Here is a 19268-nt window from a genome sequence, read left to right on the forward strand (position 1 = left end):
GTGATACACTCAGTTCCAAAGAGAAATTGGTTCTCTCATCCCTGGTCTACGCACCAGTGTTCTCTACAATGCAGTCTTCAATATTTTGCCCTTCTAACTCTAAGCATCTTGGAAAGCAACACTTCTCCTGTTGCCATAAGAAGACTGATTGACAGCAAAGGTTTTCCCAGTGATGCACAATGTATATTTGTTTATGCTTTGTTTAATCACATAGCTTTTATCACACTTACTGCTCTCATCCTAAACAGTGTCCATGTTAGTAAAACATGGACATTCCCTGCTTTGGCAAGGGGGTAGTGGTAGATGGTCTCCAGAGATCCCTTCCAACCCCTACTATTCTGTTATTCTGTGAAAATTCTACTGCCTTGTTTGCCATGAAACAAAGGTGGTACTCACACTGAAGTAACTTGTTCTGTCTCACCAGTAGTTTTCCACTTCTGCTTGTGGATGATGAGCAGTTGCCCACAGCAATATAAAATATTCTCTCAATAAAATGTTTTCTGATTCTTTTTGTGGAGTCTGCTACAGCCTATCCACACAAATTATATTCTATTGTCTCCTGCTGCTTCTCATTCTTTGCTTTAGTATCTGGCCTATATTCTCATGACTCTGGGTCATTCCCTCAGGGCTGGAACAGAAAACCTCCACACATGCATTTTTGTTTCCTGTCTTCCTTATTGAGAATGGGGAACAATGAATTTCACTGTGCTATTTTTAAGGTTGTATGATGGCTTTAAATCCCACTTCCCATCTGCATCAGTCACCATTAGGTGTGTAAACAAGCTGCAGTCATTCAGGATGTAAAGATTTCAGCCTGAAATGCAGCTCATGTGCTCCCTCATTTGTTCGGATGCCTCCTTTGCTTGTACATTGGTCTGACCTCTCCCATATGCCCATCGAGCATGTGGCATGCTGTAATATTCTTTCCATCAATGTGCCAGAGGAGGCTACCAGGGCACAGCTCAGCAGCAGTGAAAAACACCTCCCTGCAGAGCAGATTTAATGAGATGATCCCCTTTGCAGGGGGGGTGTGATTTTGCTTTTGGGTACAAGTTCAGGTACCCCACGAATCACTTTTGGTTTCCTTTTCAGGTGGTGCTTGAGAATATTCCATTGTCATCAACTTTCCTAAAATAAAAAAAACATACGTGTTAAGGACTGAAGCCCAGATCTAAGAGATGCAAGGGCATTGACCTATCAATTCAGCCAACAGGTGCTAAGTGGCAAATTCAATCAGTCTAAACAGGTTGCCCAGAGAGGTTGTAGATGCCCCATCCCTGAAAACATTCATGGCCAGGTTGGATGGGGCTCTGAGCAACCTGATCACTATATTTAAAGATGTCCCTGCTTGTTGCAGGGTGGAGGGACAACTAGATGACCTTCAAATGTCCCTTCCAACACAAGCCATTCTATGAATTCAAATGCCTCAGAACTTGTAACTAGTATTTTGGACTGACTGGTTCAAGGCACCTGTCTAGGCAAAAGACTGTCCCCATCTGGTCTCAGGAGCTGCTATACCTCTGCATATCCAGCTACACCTGCTGCAACAGAATTACCTGAAGAGGTACCTAACCACTGCTTTAGTATACGGAGTACAAACAGCAATGGCCCAGTGAAGGTCATGTGCATATGCTGGTGGTGTGGACTGCTGACCTACGAGATATTTACTAAATATCTTGAGTAACAATAATAAAGACAACAACTGTGTGCCTGTCCTTCAGGGTGTACTGGGAAGAGGATTGTAAGGCATAGATATCTTTCAGTGGTATGTACAAGAGTGTGCAGGAGGTATTTAGCAGAATAACAGAATTGCATACCTAGGTTCATGGGCAGTGCTCTGGACCAAGAAGGATACTTTCTGAAGCCATTTCAGTTCCCCTATAAGCAACATCTGCTGAGTAGAGCTTTGTCACCAGTACCACTTATATCTACATTCAGAAGGGAGGTCTTCCAGAATGGGTAGTAAATATGCAAAAACCAAATGAAATGCAAACCTGGGGACTCAGACTTGTTATTTTCTTGTGCACTTGCAGAGCAAGTGCATGACAGATACAGGCTGATAAGCAGGGTGACCATGAAAGACATGTTTTTGGATTTTGTCTTTGGATGTAACAGTGATGAATTAAACACAATTCTGTAAAATTTTCACACCCCGACTGTTTCAAAGCTTGTAGTAGGGCAGGAACTCCTGTTATGTGGTTATCTGGTCAGCTGTCTTGGAGGAGTTAGGACTGAAAGAGCCACATAGTGTGGTGGTACTTGGGGTTTGTGGTGTGATTTTTATCTCAGCACTGTTATGATTGCTTTGTAAAGGTAAATTTCTGCTACCACTGCCTCAACAGTACAACAAAGGGGAAATTTCTCCAGCAGAAACAGCCCCTGAAGTTGTGATGTGTTCTTGCAGATAGGCTGTAAATCGAGTGTCATGCTGAAAATTGCAAGGACATGTGAAGCAGCACACTTTTGGCTCGGATTTGCAGAAAACACTGTAGTGGCTGAGGACACACATGCCACTGCCTGTTTCCAACTGACTTGAAGTGCTTTTTGAAAGTTTTTCGAAAACTGTCTTCAAAGTGTTTTCAGGCCAGGCTTTGCTGTTATTCTTAGTGATTGACTGGAGCTAGGCTTAGACTACTGAGGCACAGGTGGATTTAGAGGAGTACAAACAGTGAAATCACAGCTTTCTCAAACGTGTAACTAAGCTTCCTTTATGTGATTCAGTCTGTGATTTATAATCTCACAGGTTACTGCCTTAGGAACAAACTGCTTTGTACACAAGGCCAAAGCTACTCACTCCATTGTGCTCAAGGCTTGGTCCAGCCAGACTTCTCTTATGGGTGCTAGAACAAAGACAGCCAAAGCTGGGCACACAGCAGTACTGTGTCACCCCTTGAGCTGCTGTGGTAAGGTGAAGATTTTGCTTTTCCTTTGGCAGAAGATGCTTCCAAGACCTGCCTTTACACCGAGCTGACCTCTGGATGCTGTGAAATCGGGGGAGCAGTACTGGGGTATGGGGCAGGTGGAGCAGCATTTCATGGGCAATGAACGAGAGCCAGACCCATGTCTGAAGGTCCTCAACACCCCAGTGGAGCACACCTGCTCTGTGTGCACGTCTGATCACAGGGCCCCGTGGGACAAAGCCAACCCCTCATCTCATCAGGGTGCCAAGAGAAAAGCACCGAAACCGCCCTCCCGCTGGGGTCACTTAGGTACCGAGGCGCACACTGCTCCGAAGTGGGTTCCGGTCGGACGTGGTCGGACCGCCGCAGGCGGGATGAAGGCAGGGAGCCTCGTCCGGGTTTCCCCGCGCGGCAGGAGCGGGCGCGGGCCAGGGCCGCCTCCCGCGCCGCCGCTGGGAGGGCGCACGGGGGCGCTGCCGGCCCGCGCTCTCCAGCCCGCGCTCTCCAGCCCGCGCTCTCCAGCCCGCGCTCTCCAGCCCGCGCTCTCCAGCCCGCGCTCTCCAGCCCGCGCTCTCCAGCCCGCGCTCTCCAGCCCGCTCCGGCCCCGGCCGCGGCCTCAGAAGCTCTGGCTCAGGCCCAGCGCCGCCAGGGAGGCAGAGCAGTGGTGGGGCTGCGGATCTCGCCGCCGGGAGCAAACCCAGGTGTGCTGTGAGCGCCGGCCAGGTTCTTCCTCGGCCAGGCTGCGCAACGGTGTTTTTTGGGAACTGTTTCCAGGAGCCAGCCTGTGGCCTCCTTCACCCTGACTGCAGCCCAGAGTTGCTCATCGCTTGCACTGCAGTCCTTCCAGGGTCACACCGAGGTGCTGGAGTCACTCCCTGGCTGCTGACCCTTACGAAGGTCTAACTGCTCTCTGTGGTTTCCTAGAATCCCATGTAAGTCACCTCACATCCACATCGGTTTGTGTTTAAAAGGTTTTTATTCATCAGAGAGAAATTCTAAAACCTGCTCGACAGAGACCAGTGCAATGCTTCTGTCTCTGATGCCCGCACTGCACAGACAAAGCAGCTTTCGTCGGGCTCAGGAGGTTTTGAAAGTCTTGTAGCTGAGAATGGGAAGTTTGGTCATCTTTGTAGGCATTTGAACGCTGTTCATCCGTGCTTACTAATTTGATGAGAAGGAGCAATCCGTAAAAACAATCCTTGCGGTAGGCCGAAAAAGACGGAGAGGCAAGGGAGTTTGAATAGAAGTCACTTTCCCTGTGTCACTGATGTGGTTCTGTTTGTTAGCAGCCCCTCCCCAGGGGAGTGGATGAGGATTGCTGGTTCTAACCAAAGTCCAGGTTGGCCTATTAAGTAAAATTGTCATTATTCCCATCTAGAGCAGAGAGGACGCAGGTTGAAAGGTCCCCCTTTACTACACAATCAGTAACAATTTATAGAGTGTTATATCAAGAACCTGTTGAAATTAGAGCAGTAAATTGATAAAACGTGCTTAATCATGATCAGCATGGCTTGTATGGCTATACAAGGCCTAGAAACATCTATCACACAAAACACATGAAAGGAAGTGTGTAGTTCTGGCTTGTAGGTGTTAAATTGGAAAAGAGGACACAGTTCTTATGTGAGGGCACATACCTCATCACATCCTCAAGAGAATCAGGAAGAGGATCATGCTAATACCTTATTCTGGCATTGGTACAAAGTCCAGGATACAAAAGAAATTCAGAACAAAATTTGTTCTGTTACAGCAACCCTGAGTTCTGAATGCTGGCGAGGAACAGTTCCCCCAAGCCAGAAAGAGGCTCCAGTGATCAAAGGCATCACCTTCAGTCTCCTCAGCAGACCCAGGGTGTGTAGCAGAAGCAGAGTGTTTGCACTATGTTGCCAAGGGCTCTGCCCTGCCTGTGTGGAGGAAAGACTCAGGCCCCCTACAAAAGCTTGTGAGGTGTATGGTGCCCCTGATCAGCTGTTGGACTGCCATCTTTCAGGAAAGATGGCTTGGCTGGAAGCCCCTGCAGGGTATGGAGGTTTTTTCATCCCTGTAGGAGCACCTAAGTATGTGGCAGCTGAAGGACGGATGAAGGAACCATTGGATACAAAAGACCAGGGAATCATAGCAACAAACTGCATGTGTGTGGTGCGTTAACCAACATTAAGCCTGGGAGCAAAGGCCTGCCTTCAAGAATGCAGAAAAATGGATAGGAGTTGCCTATAAACCCTTCTGATTTGTTCACTGTTTGTCCCAGACTACTTTTAAACCGGTGAACTGTAGCTTAAAACCTTTAATGTTCTTTGGGAGCTGACTGTAATGGAGGGGTCTAGGCACCCCTCTTGGAGCCAGCTTGGATGTTGTCACCACATGAAAATTATTTTGCACTAAAGATTAAAATGATGGTGAGCAAGAAATAGAAATCAGATACCTATGTTCTCTAGAGAACTTAAGTGACTGAAATGACTACTCTAAAACATCACTTTAACCACACTGATCACGTTACAGCTCACCATGGGATATTCTGGTGAATCATCTTTTGTCATGTAGAGACTTCAGATTTCTTCACTTAAGTTCCGATCCTCCATGCACCCCTGTGATCCTAGGAAAAAGGCATGGCTACTTCATAATTAGAAGTTGCATAGCTTAATTGCTGAACCTTCCAGGAATGACATTCTCATTCTCCTCCACAGCCACCATGTATAATCAGCTTGACTATCAGGGACTTCATCCTGAACCAGAAGAAACTGCAGAGCATGCTCCTACCTTCTTTAGCTGTCCTTCATTTCTAGAACTCACTCTATGCAGTTCAGGGTGAACATATCTTAGCTGGTTCACAGAACATGCCTGAATGCAGGAGGTTACATTCAGGCAAGCTCTGCAGTAGCTAATATAACCTTGTTCTCAGAATAAAAGCCCAGAAAGTTCTGTTTATTCTAACGTGTTCTCAGCTACTATTAAGTTGTCCCAGGCAGATGTATATGCATTCTATAGGAATGTGCAGCTCTGTTCTTGCCCAAGACTGGCTGCTGGCAAACTTTAAGAAACAGGCTTTTCACGCTTGGTTTCTTTGATCTCTGCTCTGTGGCTGCTGATTATTAAAAGTAAATGTTTGTTCAGGGGGCTTTTGTTGTCCCAACCAAAGTGCTTCTTCAGTTTTGGGTCAGTAGTTTCATGCAATTCTAACTGTGACACAGAGACACACCATATCCAGAGGAGTCAGGCGGCCTGCTGTAGCCTCCTGCAGCATGCTGAAGCTGGGGGCAAAGAGGTGTCCATACTGTATTTATAGATACCACAGAATCCTGGATTTTCTGTGTCATCATCTTAGTTGGCTGAGTTACAAAGACATCAAACCTGCAAATTTCTGTATATTATCAGAGTCTTTGTGGATAGCATTGCCATGTGTTTTTCCTGTTGCATTCTTCACACCCACTGTTGGATATTTATCTGGGAGGCCAGATACTTGACCTACAGTTTTTTTCTGGTACAGCCAGCCCTTACATTTACACTCATTAATTATTTAGATAACTATCAGAAAAGGTGAAAGTTACTGTTTGTATCTTCTTGCTGTCTTAATACTGCTGCTAACCATTAGCATTACATAAGTTACTGGGGCTGATCATAGCTCTGTCTGAAGTTAGCCCAAGCCTAACTTCAGAATTCCTGAGGAAGCCACTTCTGGATGGGAGCTGCTTTGATTTGCTGCCAGGCTAGGAGTGGAGCTATATATTCTCAGATAGCCCTGGAAAATATGGGTGATAAATCTCAGTGTTCTCGAAGCAGAGCTGTTTATAGATCAGCTGCTTATTTTGTTGTTTCAAATGATGACTGCAAAGTCACACACATATTTTCTCTCTCTTTAATTCAAAGACAGCTCTTCTTGCTTGCCCTATTTGGTTGCTAGAATGCTTTATCCCTTGTCTGTCTGCTATACTTGCAGCAGAAGCAAGGTATGGCCATTGGGAAGCTGGTAGCAATGAAGTTGTGTGCAGGACATACCATGGAGGTCAGCATCACAGCCAATGTTTGTTTTTGTTATCTGAATTATCCTCCCTTTGACAAAAATGGCCCTTCAGGCACTGTTGCCTACCTCTTCAAAGATGCTGTTGGATGTGATTGTATTTCTACTGGTTATCCCAGGCCTTTTTTAAGACATATCTCTTTGCCCAATGTTAAGGGGTGCATATTGTGGCATGGGAATTTTTAAGCATTGTTTTGTTGGTATTCACAATATGATGGGGAATGTACAAATGTATTATTTCTTAAGCTAGAGGTCTTACTGCATATGAAATCAACAAAATAGGATCTATTAGTTACCAAATCATTGATCCATGTTATATTGATTTAGGTGTTTAGCTCCACAGGTCGTTGGTTTCTTTCCTTCTGTGTTAGGTGAGAAAAAACCTGTAAGAAAAAAGAATCAACTGTCACACCACTTCTCTTTGGGTTGCTGTGGTTACACTATGTTTTCTACTGACATCAGTGAGGGCTCTGTAATGCTTGCATGATGGACCATTTTGGTGACTTTTTTGCTTGAAGAAAAAAAAGTGATTAGTGTTAGCAGTTTACAGAGGAGCAAGTGGTGATGTTTTTATTACCTTTATATAATACAGCTACAAAATATTCTAGCTGATACGGAAACATAACAATTTTTCCACTGCCAAAAGAAACATTTTTTTCCAAGCTTTGAAAACTACCTCAGATATCATCTTTTTTCTGTCTAGGTTTTTCTGCTGTTTTCAAGATTATTTAATTTTTTTTTTCAATACCTTTTGTTTTTTCTGTAATAAAGAACAGCTCATCATCCTTGTTTACATGGACCCAGAGTCCATGGCGTTTCACAAAGTGACAAGATAAATCCATGGAAGAGGGTTGTAAATACAAAGTCACCACCCTTTGAAGTTCTTGTGCTGCTGAAGAAGGACTAGTACAGTATTTTAAGATTTCATAGCATACTATCCTTGACTTTTTTAACTTTTCCCTGACATCTGTTCTTGGCCCCATTTGGAAAGTAGAGAATGTGTGGAGTGCATAGTTTGTGTGCTATGGGCTCAGGTATGTTCTTAGGTTCTCATTGTTGCTGTCTGTGAAAGCAAATTGCAATTTGTTTAGAATAAGTGACATCAAAGCCTAAGAAGTGAAATATCCTGAATATCCTTTGAAGCTCATAGGATTGTAATGCCTTTTGGATGGGCTTATTGCTTTATAGGAAAAAGGTGCTACTTTGAGGTGATTGTGTAGGTTAAGAATTGCATGTGCTCTGTCTGATCTCTTTCCATTGCAGGCCAGGGAGTTCACTCATGTAACAGTCTCCTGCAATGCCAGCAGTGCTAGGGGCAGAAAAATGTGCTCAATACACACAAAAGGGACCAGCAGCCTTTAAAATACATTGTCATGGGACTCTGCGAGCAGCCTGAAGACTGTGTACTCAAAGTGAGTAATGTCTTCAAACTGGTTAATTATACATTTAAATCAATCTTGATTTCATAGAGCTGGGGTTCTTTAGCATCAAGAAGGGAATGCTCAGGAGGCATCTTAGTAGTGTGTGATGTGGGTTGTAAGGAGGACAAAGCCAGACTTTTTTTAGTGGTGCCCAGTGACTGAAGTAGCAATATAAGAGTCATAGAGAGTTTGGGGCTTGAAGAGACCTTTAAAGGTCATGTAGTCCAAGCCCCTTGCAGTGAACAGGAACATCTTTAACTTGATCAGATTGCTCAAAGCCCATTCCAACCTAACTTTGAATGTTTCCAGGAATGGGATGTCTATCACTTTTCTGGGCAACCTGTGCCAGCATTTCACCACCCTCATTGTAAAAAAAAGTTCTTCCATATACCTAGTCTAAATCTCCCCTCTTTAGTTTAAAACCATCACCCTTTCAACAGGCTCTGCTAAAAGGACAATCCCCATCTTTCTTGTAGGCCCCCTTTAAGTACCTAAATGCTGCAATAAGGTCTCCCCAGAGCCTTCTCTTCTCCAGGCTGAACAACCCCAACCCTCTCTGCCTTTCTTCATGGGAGAGGAGTCCCAGCCCTCTGATCAGTTTTGTGGTCCTCCTCTGGACTTGCTTCAACAAGTCCATGTCTTTGTCATGCTGAGGACTCCAGAGCTGGACACAGTATTCTAGTGAGGTCTTAGCAGAATGAATCAGAGAGGCAGAATAACCTTCCTTGGCCTGCTGGCCATGGTTCTTCTTATGCAGCCCAGGATGCAGTTGGCCCTGCGGGCTACAGGTGCACATTGCTGCCTCATGTCCAGCTTTTCATTCATGAGTACTGCCAGTTGCTTTTCTACAGGGCAGGTCTCAATCCCTTTATCCTTCAACCTATTGAAGGACATGGGCCTGATGAAGCAGGTCCACAGGAGGGACACAAAAATGATAGAGGGCTGGAGCACCCTTCCTTCAAAGACAGGCTGAGAGAGTTGGGCTTGCTCAGCCTGGAGAATAGAAGGTTCCAGGTAGATCTCACAGTGAACTACTAGTCCTTGAAGGTGGTCTACAAAAAAGATGGGGCATGTAGCACTAGGACAAGGGGCGATGGTTTTAAACTAGGAAAGGATAGGTTTAGACTGGACATTAGGAAGAAGTTCTTTACTATGAGGTTGGTGGAACACTGGAACAGGTTGCCCAGAAAGTTGGTAGAAACCCCATCCCAGGAAACATTAAAGGTCAGGTTGGATGGGGCACTGAGCAACCTGATGTAGTTGCAGATGTTCCTGCTGCCTGCAAGGGAATTTGGACTAGATGACCTTTAAATGTCCCTTTCAATCCAATGCATTCTATGATTCTATGTTTATTGGTTTTGAACCAATACGTTAATAGCATACCCTCATTAGCAATCTCAAAGAGCATTAATACACCAAATAAATCTTATGATGTTTCCTATTAGACTGGCAAAGTTTCAAGGTAACAATTTCCCAATTTGTTTCAGTACAAAATTGCAATCACTCATAGATTTTCAGTAAAAATAAGGTCAGCCTGCCAGCCTTGAAAGTTTTCCACTGAAAATGCAGAAAGGGTGAGCACTCTGCTAGGACAGTTAATGGTCTAGGCATGTTCCTGCCTTTGATGTGGGATCAGGCTGCAGCCTTCTCTGTGTCTCACTTCCCAGTTGAATACCACAGCCTTCAGGGAAGTGGCTCTTCTCGTTCCTATCTCTGGTACTGAACAGAAAGTCTAACTGAGTCAAGGAAAGTTTTGTCAAAAAGCTTTCATTGCTGGATCATCATCCACGTGCACGCACACGGAGGTTTCTAAACAAATGAGCATTCTCTATATGAAATTTCTGGCCAATTCTGACTATGTGAAGATGACTAATAGGGCCAACTTATCCACCACTGGAAAGCCACATTCTGGTGCATCACCAAGGGAACAAATTGGGGCAGAAACTGAAGAGAACTCTGCGTGACTTGTAAAAGGTCTTCATTTGAGATTTTGCTGCGGTATGCTCTTTACACACTTTACAGTTTCAAAAATGCCGTAGTATCTCTGGTCATCCCATATTATCAGAGCATCAGTTCCATGTTGAAAGAACTGAAAACAGTGAAATGTGGAAATATTTTCTAGCAACAAGACAGAAACAGGCTACACTTCATTTTTTGGATGACTTGTAGGTTTTATTTCAGAACAGAACCAAGAAATTGTATTTCTGAATAAGTGACAGGGTTTATTGAAGGTTTTTGTTGTAGTGAAGTGTGGACATAGGTAGCATGGGAAGCCTTCAGGCATGCTAAGTGTAGAGCTATGCAGGTTTTCATATGAATATTTCAGTGTTACTATATTTCACTGTGTATGTTTAATAGATTTAAATCCTACTTCTATTTTCCTACATTACCTCCTTCACATACAACAAGCTATTTCCAGTTTCTGCTCTTCCAGTTCTGTTGCAAGGAGATCTTTCTGCAACACCTACACATTACACTAAACTTTACCCTATTGTTACTATTATACAACAAGTAAGATTTTGTGATTTATTCATGAGTTTAAAGCCACAGGAATGAGTTTTTAGTGTGACTCTAAGTAGTTAACTACAAATGTCAATGCTTTTAACCCATACACAGGCCTCTAGGACAATTAAATTCATCAAGTAAAGTAAGGATTAAGTTAAAAGGAAGATGAAAATATCCAGCTAGGTCCAACAGGCAGTATCTAAAGTTCTATACATAATAATAATAATTAATTGAACCAGGAATCATATAATGGCAATTACCTATAACATAAAAGTAATTATAATCAGAAAAGAAAAGTTGACTAGTTAATAAAAAAATAATTATACCTTCATTACTGACTAAAATGTCATAATTAACACAAAATGCATCTAGTTTTACTGTGGGGTGAGAAAGGAAGATCAACACTACGTTTGGATTTTGTACATTTGGATCCACTTCATCTGGATTTTGTGATAGTAAAGCTTAAATTTCTTTTTTCTTTACAGATTTGACACACACATACACAATTCCTGTTCTTTTTCAAAGACCAGATTTATGAGAATAACTACTTTTAAATTCACTGTCCAATCTAAGATGAATCTGAAATTTTGACAAAAAAAATAATTTTGTTTGGCAAACAGATTGTTTTGTTACAGATCAGTATAGTTAAAATAAATTTTGAAGTGAAACTCTATTTCAAAGTTAAATAATTTCATTTTTAAATACCATGCTTCCTTTTTTCAATTTTTTTGTGTAAACAAGAATTTGCCAAAGTAGATTTAGACAAAATGTTTAATGTGCAGTTTATCAGTGGAAGAGAATATTCAGTTCAAATACTTCATGTGTCTAGAACAGACAGGTGCTGTTTCCTGTTTTGCATGTTGGAAAGTAACACCAAAAGCATCCATGTTGCCACACTTAAACTGACTTTTTGAGGGGGAATCATTAAAAAAGACACCACATTTAGAGATGACATTCATGCAATGTATCTGTGATATTCATACTATGAAGGTCATATCCTCTTACTTCCCCCACACTCCTTCTTTTGCAGCCTGACTTCCATTCAGGTGCTGTGCAGGTTGTTACCCTCCTTGGCATGTCAGCTGCCTACTGAATAAGATCTAGCCTGTGTCCCTTCCTAGATATTTCACACATTCTTGTGATGAAACACTAGTGATCTGCTCCTATGGATCATCCAGCATTGAAAAACAAAAAAGGAGAAAGGAAACACATGTTCACAAATAGCATTGTGACTGCTCTACTTCCAGGAACCATAAAGCAAGTGCTTAGGGTGTATTTGCAACTGAGACATCTGAAACCTGAGAGTAAAGTGACTTAGACTGGTCCCATGAAAGAACCACATCTTTCTTGTGATCAGTGGTAGTAAAGCAACTGCTGTATTTAAAAAAATTATATGGAACCCTCTACTTTCTTAATCATAAAATATGAAGTTAAAACATGAGAAATAACGATGGAAGTTGTTCTGAAAATTGCAGTATAAATTGTTACCTTAAAGTGAAGAATTTTTACACTGGATATGTGCCTGTGGCTTATATATGGGTAGGGGAGTAACATGAGTTTGGTACCTATTGATAAAATCAGTATAATGACATTATATTATTGCAGAGAGATGAAGAGAGAAAAATGTTTAAAAGGTGTTCCATTTTAATGAGAAAGTACTATAAAAAGAAGACTAAACAAGTAGTCATAAAATGAAATATGATTTAATTAATTAGTTTGGCATTACAAGAGAAAGGAAAACATTATTTTTTGAAGCACACAGTCATCTTTGCTGCAGAATTAAAAGCAAGAGAGCTCTTATAAATGCTACCCACACGTTGTAACACCTCACCAAAGCTTAACTATGAAACCAGCTTATTCTGCTGAGTACTGCTGTTCTAGCTATCTTTCCTGCATGTAAAACATTGTCAGCCAGTTATAAGGCTATCGAATGTTTCCAGAGTGTCACTTACCAGAAGGATTTGATAACTTACAGACAAATGAACTGTTTTGTTTTCTGATCTTGATTAAGTGTTACTAACATACCACATTTTGTGACAGTTTCAATAGAGGATTATTTTTGGGTTCTTGTTTCCCCCCAAAAGTAGTTCTACAGTTTCTGTCCATCTCATTGCATGTGAATTTTTTATCTGTATCAATTAGATCAAATCAATTAGAGTAGGTTTTGTGTTTCCATAGTACCCACCTAACATGGTTTCTGGAGAGAAGGCCTATTTTGTATCACCCCTTTCTTGTATTTGTTTGGATTTAAACGAAGTAGAAAGATGACAATAGCAGGAACTAGAGGCTGTGTCTACCAGGTAAGAAGGCTGACTCCAAAAACATACAAGATGAAAAGAAGTCTTAGAGTTTCTACAGAACTTCAAACATCTCAGCTTTCCCCACGCAGCAACACATGAAGAAAGGTTTCTGCAGTGCAGCTGAAGGCCAACAGAGAGCAGCTTTCAATGACAATTATCATAGGAAGGAATGGGGTTGAGATATTTCTTATAGTTTGTGATGATGCAAGGGCCCAGCACTAAGCACTGTGGGAGTTAGTACACACAAATCCCCTCACATTCGGCACAAAAGTAAGCAGTATTTCTGCTGGTTCCATTCACTGCAAGTTCAAGGAAGCTACAAATCCCCAAGCAGAAGCTCTCAAAGCAGAACTAAGGTGCAGTAAGTTAACAACTGGCCATTTCATATAGAGAAGGATTCGTATATTGCCTGTATGTACTGAATCCTAGGAGTCATTGGGGCTTGGCTATTCAGCTTCTCTTTTGAAAGAGAAGTGGAATATTTGCTCAGGTGTATATTTTTTTTTATTTATATAAAACCAGCAATCCTCTATTTTTCATGTAAATGGAGATCTTGGCCCAAAGATTAGTGTTCATTTCCCATAGAAAATCCACAACCCAGGCATTGGTACCTGGCTGTGAAGAACTTCTGCTTGTTCCAGCTTTCAACACAAGCTGTTGTATCCCATGACAAAGCACAGATGTTGATAAATCCTACCCACAGCACAGCGTAGCCCAACCAGTTGTTACACAGTCTTTCAAGCTCTCCCAGTTGTACCACATATCCTATTACAGGAGGTGGACTTCTTAACGTCCCACCTGCTAGAATCATGTAATTATGTGCAAAATCCCATCTTCCTTAAAAATGAGGTTGTGCGTACGCACCAAGTAATCTAGAAACACTCCAGCGAAAGAAACATATCTCAAAACTGATTTTTTTTTAGCCAAGGTTATAGCTGTCAAGTTGTCTGATTATCTGATACATGGCTTCTCAGGATTGTGACAATAGTATTCCTGCAGCCTGGCAGGACAATGCTGGGCAACCACAGCTGCACAGGTACTGTCAGTAATACAGAAAATTACTCTAAAGGCTGTGTGAAGAGCTTGTAATTAAAAAAAAAAAGATTCTTCGTTTAATTTTGAACAGTCAATATTTCATTACTTACTGAACTGGCTGGTTTATAGCTAGTAAGTAAGATTTACTTTCATATTATTGATTCTGCTGGCAAGTAAAGAAGTGCTATGTAGCACATGTGTGAGAAATGTTTTCATGCCTATGAATGTAACAGACTTGATCCAGATCCTTTAATATTAATTTTGACTACATCTTTCAATTTTCAATTTGTAATATATTCAAAAATGCCTCTGTCTTACTGATTCTGTTGTGGGAAGCTGGCCTGTTGCTGCTCCTGTAAGCAAAAGTAACTTGAGAAGCTGGGGACCATATTTGTGGATGTTTGAACAGAAGTGTTGTGTAGAAATGTCCCACCCCAGAGCAACAAACTACTCAGACCAAAAAGTGAACATTTTAAATTACTACTTTTTCAAAGCAACAGCCAGAAGAAAATGAAGAAGAAAAAACATCAATGAAGAAACTGAGAACCTTTTGTTCATTTGTAACTTCATAACCACTAAAAAACATTCATTAAAATATAAAACTGTGACTGTGGTTAAGACAGCTGACTGTAGAAATAGAAAGAAATCACTATTTAATTTTTTTTTTTTTAAATGAAAGTATATATTTTGAGCAGTTAACAATCTTCTACTTCATGGAAGCATCTGCCATGTTCTATCAGCAGGAATTATTCATGATTCCAAATGAAGTTTTGTCCCTTACCTCAACTCCTCCTTGCTCCATCCCTCTAGTAAACAACAAAAATTTTTCGTCTGGCTTTAAGGACAATTTTTACAACTCCCTTCCCATACTTATTAAGACTTTCATCAGTAACTGTTCTTTGCTCAAACATAGCATAGCTCCTTGCCATTCCTCTTTGATATACTATATAGAAGTACCCTTAAATAAGACTGTTCTATCAGTCACAAAAAGCATTCACACAAAATGATAACAAAGTCATGTAAGTGCTGAATGTCTGTGTGTAGAAGTACTGGAATAATTATGCCCAAGTGGTGCTCAGGAATCTGCAAGATCAGCAAAATATGGTGCTTTGTATTTGTAATTGTCTCCTCATTCTCTGCAGGTCAAGTTTTTTCTGAATTTCACCTCTCCCCTACACCTCCCTCCCACTCACAGACCTGCATTAAAAATTTACATTACCCTCCCAGGGACTGTAGAGTCACCATAGCCTAGTTTTGACAGAAGCTATCTGAAAGTACCATTTATGTGTTCAAGCAAGCATGCAGTTTACAAATGTCAAGAATAAAGAGGTTTTAGTTATGGATAAACCATCTGCTGTACACCAGCTTTCTATAGTTTGGATTTCATGATACAGCTCTTGCCTACATCATCTGATTCTTATTTATGCCTCTCCTAGAGTCATGATTCAGACTGTTCCCATCCCGAACAAAACTGATGCATTTTCTTGTTCATTTTTCAGGGCTCACTCCCCAGCAGTAGTTCTTGTCTAGTGAAAGCAAGATGCAATTCATCTCTGAATCTTACCTCAGCACCTCATTTTATGAAATACTCATCTTTTGAGCTGCAAGACTTGAAGTCAGTAATCAGACAGAAATTGAATCAAGCCAGTTAGGAGTTTACTGGACAATGCAAATGTTATTGAAAAACAAGAAATTAGGTCCAGGGCAATCTTGAGCAAAGGTCATGAGGATAGGAAAGATAGGAATAGGTCTACAGAAGTCTGCTCTTGCCATAGCTTAGGGGTCCTTTTGTTAGTTTGGTAAGGATATATGGAAAACAGGACTAATGGATTTTTCCCTACATACCTCAAGGCCTGACTGAGTAGTGAGTTCAGATTCACATATTCCTCCAAAGAGTGGAGAATGTGAGTATTTCACAGGAAAATACCTGATGCTAAACTGTTGGACTACTCATTGCCTACTCATAGAGTAGCTAGATGGGAGAGTTTTGGCATTTGTTTTCCTGTACCAGCTAGGACTCTGGAAATTGAAAATGGCAAGGATAAAAGTATTACAGATCAAAAAGTGGATAAAAATCAAAGTAGAATATTGGAGAGTGGGGGCTGGTGATGTATGTGTATGGCATTGTCTTTGATGCAGACAAGAGTACCTGTGAATGCCCACTTAGATGCAGCTGGACACTCACTACCTCTTTTTCATAAACAGGCTGAGATATCTCCTGGCTGGGTGAAGGACACATCAAAAGATACTCATCCTGAATCTCACCAGGAAGTATGGTCTCATTACTTGGTTGTCCAGGTAAGGTGCTCAGTTACATTTTTAACCCCCCTGTTCTAATGAGCAGAGTTCTGAGATGAAATCCTTTCACCTTTGCTTTTCACATTCTTCCCAGAAAGATTTCTCTCTATTGCATTTTCCGGGGTGTCCACTGACCTAGAGTTTGCACCTTTCACATTGGTACTGCTGTGATCTGACAGAAAGCTGTATCTGACTTGTGTATGTAGGTTTCTTGGGTGCTGATCATGGCAAGATGCTCTCCAAGTACCAGCGAGGAGCACAGAGCTTAAGGTCCCAGGGGACAGTACTGGGAATCAGGGAAATAAAAATTCCCTGAGGTCTGGGCTCTGTGTTCCTCAGATGTAGCTTCTATATAGACCATATGAAGATAGGTACAAATATAATCTCTGCAGGCACTTAGACTTCACTCATCACTGTAGTGCAGGATATAAATTACGAAACTATCATTATCAATAGATTCTGAACTGAAATCCCACATTGGTCTTCACTGCTACATCTCCTGTTTTGAGTGCACCTATTACCCTGCCAGAAAATTCAAAAGGGGAACCTGGCTTAGAAGAAAAATGATGGTGCATGATTATATAACTTGTAGCTCAGCCAAGGCTGCTACAGTCGTAGCCAGAGGAAATTAAGCACTGCAGAAATAAGAGAAGGTTGGGAAAAGTAGCTAGTGAGGACAAAAAAAAGTTCGGAATAGCCAATGAATTTGGGCAGATTTCCAATATGATAATTATTAAACATCATACCAGAAATTATGTAAGTGCAGGAGCAACATGAAATACTGCTATGGCCATATGTAAGGTGATCATTTCTGCTATGCTCTGCTCTAACCTTGTCCAGATTTGGCTGGGACAGAATCACAGGCCAGCCATGGGCTGCAGGCTATTTCAGCCTATGGGTCTTCTCTCTTTCTCCTGGTACCTCTTCTCTGCTGAGGAGGTGTCATTGGGTGATAGAGCAACTGGTGTAGATTAGTCCCAGATACAGGCTAAATATAGGCAAACATTCACTATTTTAGGTAATTTAACAACCTGCAGTTTATGTAGGGCAGCACTCTTTGCTGGTCATTACAGGCTTCATGCCTCAAAGAAATTCTGGTGTACTAAGAGGGATTAGTCCTGGTGGATGCAGATGGCCTAACCATGGTCAACTTAGCTGCCAGAAATTGAGATAAGATGAACTGGAACATACATAGGTTCTATGGTGACACAGATACAAAGCGAGCTGTGGCCAAAGGTCATGAGGCTGTTGATACATGTCTAAAGCATCACTTCACCCAGGATGGATAAACTTGAAAAATAATTTACTGGAGCTGTTTTTAGATTGCTTAAGAAAACTGACTTCTTGGTCTCAGTGTACGGGAATTACAAAAAAGAGAAAGAAGAAATAGTTGGCTCTTGATTAAGCGTCAGACGTGATTTAAGGGATATCTGAGTAGTGGTGGAAAATTTGCCCCAGATAATTATTCTTGCATTGCCAGGGTAAATTTAGTAACATATTTTACAGCTCGTACTAGTGAACATGTGGATCAAATCTGTTTTTACCAATCATGAAACACATTTCTTTGAGCAGGCTGCAATGGAATAGGCAGAAATTCAGTAATTTTGCAGTGACATCAAATGTGTGATCTTTGAATATTTTAGCTCCAAAACACGAGGTTAGTGGAAAAATAGGGGAAAAAATCCCAGACTGATGTCAGAATACTAAAACACCTTCAGAAAAAGGATATATCATCAGATGCTACTTTTACTTAATGCACTACAATTGTAGGTCAGCACTGAGAGAGCAGGTAGCACCTGCAGTCATTGGCAAATAAAAATGTGAGTGTTTATTTGTACAGTTAGAGGTGGTGCCAGATGAAGGAGCAAGAAGGAAAAAGCAAACTAAAAGAATAATGAGATTTGGTGTACTAGGAGCTGCTGCCACTGTGGGAACATGGCATGGAGGGTTGTGGCTTTGGGTTGACAGTTATGGAGCCAAGAAGATGGAGTTCACAGCTGTGAAATAGACACATGCTTCCAAGGTTTTGGGTTGCAAGGTGAAATTTTGATAGAAAAGAGCCAGAGTAGTAGGTAGTAGATAAGAATGTTGAAATTGTTTTAAGCTTCAGTTGCTTTGTGCATTTCAGCTATCATTTAGTGAGTGAGAGTGTTGGAGAGGTGCAAAGAAAACAGGATTTGAAATTAGAACTATTTTTTTGTATAAACGTGTGCATGTCACACTGTCAGAGTTGTTACAGTTACCTTCTGCAAGTAGGTAACTTGTCTGGAAACGAAAGGGTGATTGGTAGCATCTTTGAACTATATAGCAGCAGCTCTATCTAGACAAACAGAAGACTTGACAGATTGTAATGGTGGCCTCTTGAAGAGGAGGAGAGGTGAGAAAGTGTTGGCATGAGCCCGCAGGCTTCCTCAGAAAGGCAAAACACAGGGTTAGAGGGGAAAGGTTCATCTTGTCATTGCTGCTTTCTAACATGTACCCACTTCCTGTTTCTTCTGAGAATTATGAATAAGAAATAAACTTTAATTTGGGCAAAGCTTCAAAGTTTTTATTAAATGGTACATAACTAATAAACAAGATTATACACTATCAGTATTTTCATGGAAAATAGACTCAGTTACTCACAGTAATATACTTCTGCCTTTTGGATAGATGCTAACTTAGCATTTGTAAAACGTAAGGCCCCAGCAGAGCTGCAACATCCTTCCAGCAACACCCTAAGAGGGCTCCTACTGGGTAGCCTTTGTCTCCAACCCAGATGTCAACACTACCTCAGATGTCATCAATGTTAACTTCA

This window comes from Indicator indicator, chromosome 5 (assembly GCF_027791375.1).
Source record: "Indicator indicator isolate 239-I01 chromosome 5, UM_Iind_1.1, whole genome shotgun sequence".
In the NCBI taxonomy this organism is placed as follows: domain Eukaryota; kingdom Metazoa; phylum Chordata; class Aves; order Piciformes; family Indicatoridae; genus Indicator; species Indicator indicator.